The following is a 10000-nucleotide window of genomic DNA, read 5'->3' on the forward strand; positions in this document are numbered from 1 at the left end:
GGTAGCCATGCTGGTTAAGTGTGACTTGAATTCTAAATGAATCACTGACAGTGTAACCAGCAAAGCACCATCACACCTCCTCCTCCATGCTTCACGATGGGAACCACACACCATCACACCTCCTCCTCCATGCTTCACGATGGGAACCACATGGAGATCATCCAATAACCTACTCTGTGTCTCAAAGACATGGCAGTTTGAACAAACAAAAATCTCAGACCAAAGAACAGATTTCCACCAGTCTAATTTCCCCACTGCTTGATTCAAGCAAGACTTCTATTATTGGTGTCCTTTAGTAGTGGTTTCTTTCCAGCAATTCGACCATGAAGGCCTGATTCACACAGTATCCTCTGAACAGTTGATGTTGAGATGTGTCTGTTACTTGAAATCTGTTAAGCATGTATTTGGGCTGCAATTTCTGAGGATGGTAACTCTAATGAACTCATCCTCTGCAGCAGAGGTAACTCTGGGTCTTCCTTCCAATCTGAGGCTGGTAACTCTAATGATCTTATCCTCTGCAGCAGAGGTAACTCTGGGTCTTCCTTTCCTGTGGAGGTCCTCATGAGAGCCAGTTTCATCATAATTTGGAAGAAACTTTAGAAGTTCTTGAAATGTTCCCGATTGACTGACTTCATGTCTTAAAGTAATGATGGACTGTCGTTTCTCTTTGCTTATTTGAGCTGGGTAGCCTAGTGGTTAGGGTGATGACTAGTAACCGGAAGGTTGCAAGTTCAAATCCTCGAGCTGACAAGGTACAAATCTGTCGTTTTGCCCCTGAACAGGCAGTTAACCCACTGTTCCCAGGCCGTCATTGAAAATAAGAATTTGTTCTTAACTGACTTGCCAAGTCAAATAAAGGTAAAAAAAAAATTGAACTGAAGGTTACTGATTGGCTCAAACACATTAAAAAGGAAAGGATGTCCACAAATGAACTTTTAAGAAGGCACACCTGTTAATTAAAATGCATTCCAGGTGACTACCTCACGAAGCTGGTTGAGAGAATGCCAAGAGCAAAACTGTCATCAAGGCACTTTTTGGCTGCGACATGATTCCATATGTGTTATTTCAGAGTTCTGATTTTTCACTATTATTAGGTAGGTGTCCAAACTTTGGCTCGTACAGATCTATGTCCCACACATCTATATATACCAGATCTATGTTCCTGACTCTGACCTCACCTGCAGCAGGATGACCAGCAGTCTCCTGAAGTGACCGGACGTGTCTCCTGTTACATCCTCCAGGTTCTTATTAAACTCTGGAACACACAATCAGTGAGTCAGTGTGTGTGTGTGTGTGTGTGTGTGTGTGTGTGTGTGTGTGTGTGTGTGTGTGTGTGTGTGTGTGTGTGTGTGTGTTACCCTGGCGGTAGGCAGCAGTGATGTCCTTAATCTGCTGGGGCCGTTCTAGAAGACAGGATCTCAATCAGCACCTTTCATCGGTCCCCGCCCCTACACCGTGACATCAACACACAGTCACTATGACATCACACCGTCACTCACAGGATATGACATCACTAGTCCTGCAAAAATACCTTGATGGCGTTCCGTAGTGATGTCACATCGTAGAGGATGGGTGGAGTCATTAGAGCCACTATCAGAGCTCAAACTTTCCCCCAGTTCACCCTGCAGATCACCTACCAGGTCCTGGAGAGAGGAGGGAGGGAGGGAGGGGAGGGAGGGAGAGAGAGAGGGAGGGAGGGAGGGAGAGAGGGGGGAGATGGGAGGAGGAGGAGAGAGAGAGAGAGAGAGAGAGAGAGAGAGAGAGAGAGAGAGAGAGAGAGAGAGAGGAGGAGGAGGGAGGAGGAGGAGGAGGGAGGGAGAGAGGAGAGAGACAGGAGGAGGAGGAGGGAGGAGAGGAGAGAGACAGAGAGGGGGGAGGAGAGGAGAGACACAGAGAGAGAGAGAGATGAGAGAGGGAGGAGGACGAGAGGAGGGAGGGAGAGAGAGAGAGAGAGAGAAATATGGAGGAGGATTGTGTTATGGTTGTGTTATGGTTGTGGTTGTAGATTACATTAGATGAGTTTATTAGTCACATGCACAGGGTCACAGATATCATTACAGGGTACAGTGACATTCTAATGGTCTCAGCTCCTACAGGTCAAAAACAGACAAGGAATGAGACAATAACAATAATAACAATAATAATAACAATAGGGTTGTGTTATAGGGTTGTGTTAGGGTTGTGTTAGGGTTGTGTTGTGGTTGTGTTGTGGTTGTAGGGTTGTGTTGTGGTTGTGTTAGGGTTGTGTTGTGGTTGTGTTGTGGTTGTGTTGTGGTTGTGTTAGGGTTGTGTTGTATTGTGGTTGTATTGTGGTTGTGGTTGTATTGTGGTTGTATTGTGGTTGTATTGTGGTTGTGGTTGTATTGTGGTTGTATTGTGGTTGTATTGTGGTTGTGGTTGTATTGTGGTTGTGGTTGTATTGTGGATTTGTGGTTGTATTGTGGTTGTGTTTGCATTGTGGTTGTGGTTGTATTTGTGGTTTGCATTGTGGTTGTGGTTGTATTGTGGTTGTGGTTTGTGGTTGTATTGTGGTTGTGGTTGTATTGTGGTTGTGGTTGTATTGTGATTGTGGTTGTATTGTCGTTGTATTGTGGTTGTGTGTTGTGGTTGTGGTTGTGGTTGTGTTGACGTTGTATTGTGGTTGTGGTTGTATTGTGGTTGTGTTTGCATTGTGGTTGTGGTTGTATTGTGGTTGTGGTTGTATTGTGGTTGTATTGTGGTTGTGGTTGTATTGTGGTTGCATCATTATTAACTGGTTGTGTTGTGGTTGTATTGTGGTTGTGGTTGTATTGTGGTTGTATTGTGGTTGTGGTTGTATTGTGGTTGTATTGTGGTTGTATTGTTGTATTGTGGTTGTAATTGTGGTTGTATTGTGGTTGTGGTTGTATTGTGGTTGTGGTTGTATTGTGGTTGTGGTGACGTTGTATTGTGGTTGTATTGTGGTTGTGTTTGCATAGTGGTTGTGTTATGGTTGTGTTCGGTTTGCATTGTGGTTGTGTTGTGGTTGTGTTAGGGTTGTGTTGTGGTTGTGTTGTGGTTGTGTTGTGGTTGTGTTAGGGTTGTGTTGAGGTTGTAGTTGTATTGTGGTTGTATTGTGGTTGTGGGTTGTGGCTTGTGGTTGTATTGTGGTTGTGGTTGTGGTTGTATTGTGGTTGTGGTTGTATTGGGTGGTTGTGTTTCATTGTGGTTGTGGTTGTATTGTGGTTGTGTTGTGGTTGTGTTAGGGTTGTGTTGTGGTTGTGTTGTGGTTGTGTTGTGGTTGTGTTAGGTTGTGTTGAGGTTGTAGTTGTATTGTGGTTGTATTGTGGTTGTGGTTGTATTGTGGTTGTATTGTGGTTGTATTGTGGTTGTGGTTGTATTGTGGTTGTGGTTGTATTGTGGTTGTGGTTGTATTGTGGTTGTGGTTGTATTGTGGTTGTGTTTGTATTGTGGTTGTGGTTGTATTGTGGTTGTGGTTGTATTGTGGTTGTATTGTGGTTGTGGTTGTATTGTGGTTGTGGTTGTATTGTGATTGTGGTTGTATTGTCGTTGTATTGTGGTTGTGTTGTGGTTGTGGTTGTGTTGTGGTTGTGTTGACGTTGTATTGTGGTTGTGGTTGTATTGTGGTTGTGTTTGCATTGTGGTTGTGGTTGTATTGTGGTTGTGGTTGTATTGTGGTTGTATTGTGGTTGTGGTTGTATTGTGGTTGTATTGTGGTTGTGTTGTGGTTGTATTGTGGTTGTGGTTGTATTGTGGTTGTATTGTGGTTGTGGTTGTATTGTGGTTGTATTGTGGTTGTATTGTGGTTGTATTTGGTTGTATTGGTTGTATTGTGGTTGTGGTTGTATTGTGGTTGTGGTTGTCGTGTGGTTGTGGTGACGTTGTATTGTGTCTTTGTATTGTGGTTGTGTTTCATAGTGGTTGTGTTATGGTTGTGTTCCGGTTGTATCAGGTTGTGTTGAGGCTGGTTGTATTGTGGTTGTAGTTGTATTGTGGCTGTGGTTGTATTGTGGTTTGTGGTTGTATTGTGGTTGGAGGTTGATTATATTGTGGTTGTAGTTGTATTGTGGTTGTGGTTGTATTGTGGTTGTATTTGTGGTTGTGTGGTTGTATTGTGGTTGTGTTCCGGTTGTATTGTGGTTGTATTGTGGTTGTATTGTGGTTGTGTTTGCATTGTGGTTGTATTGTGGTTGTGTTATGGTTGTGTTCCGGTTGTATTGTGGTTGTGGTTGTATTGTGGTTGTGTTATGGTTGTGTTCCGGTTGTATTGTGGTTGTATTGTGGTTATATTGTGGTTGTGGTTGTATTGTGGTTGTGTTTGCATTGTGTTCCGGTTGTATTGTGGTTGTGGTTGTATTGTGGTTGTGTTATGGTTGTGTTCCGGTTGTATTGTGGTTGTATTGTGGTTATATTGTGGTTGTGGTTTGTATTGTGGTTGTATTGTGGTTGTGGTTGTATTGTGGTTGTATTGTGGTTGTGGTTGTAATTTATATTGTGGTTTTGTATATATTGTGGTTGTTATGTTGCAGTTATATTGTGGCTGTTGTGTTTGCATTGTGGCTGTGGTTGTATTGTGGTTATATTGTGGTTGTGGTTGTATTGTGGTTGTGGTTGCATTGTGGTTGTGGTTGTATTGTGGTTATATTGTGGTTGTGGTTGTATTGTGGTTATATTGTGGTTGTGGTTGGCTATTGTGGTTGTGGTTATATTGTGGTTGTGGTTGTATGTGGTGGTGGTTATATTGTGGTTGTATTGTGGTTGTGTGCATTGTGGGTGGTTTATACTGTGGTTATATTGTGGTTGTGGTTATATTGTGGTTGTGGTTGTATATATTGTGGTTGTGGTTGTATTATGGTTATATTGTGGTTGTGGTTATATTGTGGTTGTGGTTGTATTATGGTTGTGGTTGTGGTTGTATTGTGGTTGTATTGTATTGTATTCTTGTGGTTGTATTGTGGTTGTGGTTGTATTGTGGTTATATTGTGGTTGTGGTTGTATTGTGGTTATATTGTGGTTGTGGTTGTATTTGTGGTTGTGGTTATATTGTGGTTGTGTTTGCATTGTGTTTGTGGTTGTATTGTGTTATATTGTGGTTGTGGTTGTATTGTGGTTATATTGTGGTTGTGGTTGTATTGTGGTTATATTGTGGTTGTGGTTATATTGTGGTTATATTGTGGTTTGTGGTTGTATTATGGTTATATTGTGGTTGTGGTTGTATTGTGGTTATATTGTGGTTATATTGTGGTTATATTGTGGTTATATTGTGGTTGTGGTTGTATTATGGTTGCATTGTGGTTGTGGTTGTATTATGGTTATATTGTGGTTGTGGTTATATTGTGGTTGTGGTTATATTGTGGTTGTGTTTGTATTGTGGTTGTGGTTATATTGTGGTTGTGGTTGTATTGTGGTTATATTGTGGTTGTGGTTGTATTGTGGTTATATTGTGGTTGTGGTTGTATTGTGGTTATATTGTGGTTGTGGTTGTATTGTGGTTATATGTGGTTGTGGTTGTATTGTGGTTATTTTGTGGTTGTATTGTGGTTGTGGTTGTATTGTGGTTATTTTGTGAGGTTGTATTGTGGTTGTGGTTGTATTGTGGTTATATTGTGGTTGTGGTTATATTGTGGTTGTGGTTGTATTGTGGTTGCATTGTGGTTGTGGTTATATTGTGGTTGTATTGTGGTTGTGGTTGTATTGTGGTTGTGGTTGTATTGTGGTTGTCGGTTATATTGTGGTTGTGGTTGTATTGTGGTTATATTGTGGTTGTGGTTGTATTGTGGTTATATTGTGGTTGTGGTTATATTGTGGTTGTGGTTGTGGTTGTGGTTGTATTGTGGTTATATTGTGGTTGTGGTTATATTGTGGTTGTATTGTGGTTATATTGTGGTTGTGGTTATATTGTGGTTGTATTGTGGTTATATTGTGGTTGTGGTTGTATTGTGGTTATATTGTGGTTGTGGTTGTATTGTGGTTATATTGTGGTTGTGGTTGTATTGTGGTTATATTGTGGTTGTGGTTGTATTGTGGTTGTGTTCTGACCTTGCCATGCAGGGTCTTGTATGCAGCTTTGATCTGCTGTCTCTGGCTGTTGCTACGAAGGCGTCAACAACTTCATGATGGAATCCTCATCGGTTCCTATGGCAACAACAAACACCATAGTCAAATCTTTGGTGCCATGGTTACTCCCTCACTTTGCCTCACATGCAGACCACACACACCACTGACCCAGTCCCTTCATGGCCTTGTAGAGTGTCTCTGCATCTTGGTTGGCGTTGAAGTTTCCACTGGCTCTCACACTGCCTCGACCAGCCTATCAGAGAACAGACACATAGGAGGACTGTGGGTAATGTAGTTCAGGGTAGACCAGGACTGTGGGTAAAAGTATTTGGTAGACCAGAGAGGACTGTGGGTAATGTAGTTCAGTGTAGACCAGAGAGGACTGTGGGTAAAAGTATTTCAGGAGGTAGACCAGAGAGGACTGTGGGTAATGTAGTTCAGGAGTAGACCAGATAGGACTGTGGGTAGTTTAGTTCAGGGTAGACCAGATAGGACTGTGGGTAATGTAGTTCAGGGGTAGACCAGAGAGGACTGTGGGTAATGTAGTTCAGGGTAGACCAGAGAACTGTGGGTAAAGTAGTTCAGGGTAGACCAGAGATGACTGTGGGTAATGTAGTCGAGGGTATACCAGAGGACTGTAAGTACAGTAGTCTACTAATGTAATGAACCTGTTGACAGTATAAATCAAATCAAAATCAAATCAAATTTATTTATATAGCCCTTCGTACATCAGCTGATATCTCAAAGTGCTGTACAGAAACCCAGTTGACAGTATAAACAGTCCCAACAGCTAATGTAATGAACCTGTTGTGTAGAAGCACCATCTCCAGTCTACACATGAACCTGTTGACACACACACAGTCTACTGGTAATGTCACACACACATGAACACATATAAAGTGGTGTAGTCCCAGTCTACTAATGTAATGAACCTGTTGACAGTATAAAGTGGTGTAGTCCCAGTCTACTAATGTAATGAACCTGTTGACAGTATAAAGTGGTGTAGTCCCAGTCTACTAATGTAATGAACCTGTTGACAGTATAAAGTGGTGTAGTCCCAGTCTACTAATGTAATGAACCTGTTGACAGTATAAAGTGGTGTAGTCCCAGTCTACTAATGTAATGAACCTGTTGAGTCCCAGTATAATGTAATGAACCTGTTGACAGTATGGTGGTGTAGTCCCAGTCTACTAATGTAATGAACCTGTTGACAGTATAAAGTGGTGTAGTCCCAGTCTACTAATGTAATGAACCTGTTGACAGTATAAAGTGGTGTAGTCCCAGTCTACTAATGTAATGAACCTGTTGACAGTATAAAGTGGTGTAGTCCCAGTCTACTAATGTAATGAACCTGTTGACAGTATAAAGTGGTGTAGTCCCAGTCTACTAATGTAATGAACCTGTTGACAGTATAAAGTGGTGTAGTCCCAGTCTACTAATGTAATGAACCTGTTGACAGTATAAAGTGGTGTAGTCCCAGTCTACTAATGTAATGAACCTGTTGACAGTATAAAGTGGTGTAGTCCCAGTCTACTAAGTAATGAACCTGTTGACAGTATAAAGTGGTGTAGTCCCAGTCTACTAATGTAATGACAGTATAATAAAGTGGTGTAGTCCCAGTCTACTAATGTAATGAACCTGTTGACAGTATAAAGTGGTGTAGTCCCAGTCTACTAATGTAATGAACCTGTTGACAGTATAAAGTGGTGTAGTCCCAGTCTACTAATGTAATGAACCTGTTGACAGTATAAAGTGGTGTAGTCCCAGTCTACTAATGTAATGAACCTGTTGACAGTATAAAGTGGTGTAGTCCCAGTCTACTAATGTAATGAACCTGTTGACAGTATAAAGTGGTGTAGTCCCAGTCTACTAATGTAATGAACCTGTTGACAGTATAAAGTGGTGTAGTCCCAGTCTACTAATGTAATGAACCTGTTGACAGTATAAAGTGGTGTAGTCCCAGTCTACTAATGTAATGAACCTGTTGACAGTATAAAGTGGTGTAGTCCCAGTCTACTAATGTAATGAACCTGTTGACAGTATAAAGTGGTAGTCCCAGTCTACTAATGTAATGAACCTGTTGACAGTATAAAGTGGTGTAGTCCCAGTCTACTAATGTAATGAACCTGTTGACAGTATAAAGTGGTGTAGTCCCAGTCTACTAATGTAATGAACCTGTTGACAGTATAAAGTGGTGTAGTCCCAGTCTACTAATGTAATGAACCTGTTGAGTCCCAGTCTATAATGTAAGAACCTGTTGACAGTATAAAGTGTAGTCCCAGTCTACTAATGTAATGAACCTGTTGACAGTATAAAGTGGTGTAGTCCCAGTCTACTAATGTAATGAACCTGTTGACAGTATAAAGTGGTGTAGTCCCAGTCTACTAATGTAATGAACCTGTTGACAGTATAAAGTGGTGTAGTCCCAGTCTACTAATGTAATGAACCTGTTGACAGTATAAAGTGGTGTAGTCCCAGTCTACTAATGTAATGAACCTGTTGACAGTATAAAGTGGTGTAGTCCCAGTCTACTAATGTAATGAACCTGTTTATAAAGTGGTGTAGTCCCAGTCTACTAATGTAATGAACCTGTTGACAGTATAAAGTGGTGTAGTCCCAGTCTACTAATGTAATGAACCTGTTGACAGTATAAAGTGGTGTAGTCCCAGTCTACTAATGTAATGAACCTGTTGACAGTATAAAGTGGTGTAGTCCCAGTCTACTAATGTAATGAACCTGTTGACAGTATAAAGTGGTGTAGTCCCAGTCTACTAATGTAATGAACCTGTTGACAGTATAAAGTGGTGTAGTCCCAGTCTACTAATGTAATGAACCTGTTGACAGTATAAAGTGGTGTAGTCCCAGTCTACTAATGTAATGAACCAGTATAAAGTGGTGTAGTCCCAGTCTACTAATGTAATGAAGTATAAAGTGGTGTAGTCCCAGTCTACTAATGTAATGAACCTGTTGACAGTATAAAGTGGTGTAGTCCCAGTCTACTAATGTAATGAACCTGTTGACAGTATAAAGTGGTGTAGTCCCAGTCTACTAATGTAATGAACCTGTTGACAGTATAAAGTGGTGTAGTCCCAGTCTACTAATGTAATGAACCTGTTGACAGTATAAAGTGGTGTAGTCCCAGTCTACTAATGTAATGAACCTGTTGACAGTATAAAGTGGTGTAGTCCCAGTCTACTAATGTAATGAACCTGTTGACAGTATAAAGTGGTGTAGTCCCAGTCTACTAATGTAATGAACCTGTTGACAGTATAAAGTGGTGTAGTCCCAGTCTACTAATGTAATGAACCTGTTGACAGTATAAAGTGGTGTAGTCCCAGTCTACTAATGTAATGAACCTGTTGACAGTATAAAGTGGTGTAGTCCCAGTCTACTAATGTAATGAACAGTATAAAGTGGTGTAGTGTCTACTAATGTAATGAACCCTGTTGATGGTGTAGTCCCAGTCTACTAATGTAATGAACCTGTTGACAGTATAAAGTGGTGTAGTCCCAGTCTACTAATGTAATGAACCTGTTGACAGTCCCAGTATAATGTAAAGTGGTGTAGTCCCAGTCTACTAATGTAATGAACCTGTTGACAGTATAAAGTGGTGTAGTCCCAGTCTACTAATGTAATGAACCTGTTGACAGTATAAAGTGGTGTAGTCCCAGTCTACTAATGTAATGAACCTGTTGACAGTATAAAGTGGTGTAGTCCCAGTCTACTAATGTAATGAACCTGTTGACAGTATAAAGTGGTGTAGTCCCAGTCTACTAATGTAATGAACCTGTTGAGTCCCCAGTATAAATGTGGTGTAGTCCCAGTCTACTAATGTAATGAACCTGTTGACAGTATAAAGTGGTGTAGTCCCAGTCTACTAATGTAATGAACCTGTTGACAGTATAAAGTGGTGTAGTCCCAGTCTACTAATGTAATGAACCTGTTGACAGTATAAAGTGGTGTA

This window comes from Oncorhynchus keta, unplaced genomic scaffold (assembly GCF_023373465.1).
Source record: "Oncorhynchus keta strain PuntledgeMale-10-30-2019 unplaced genomic scaffold, Oket_V2 Un_contig_6681_pilon_pilon, whole genome shotgun sequence".
NCBI classification, from domain to species: domain Eukaryota; kingdom Metazoa; phylum Chordata; class Actinopteri; order Salmoniformes; family Salmonidae; genus Oncorhynchus; species Oncorhynchus keta.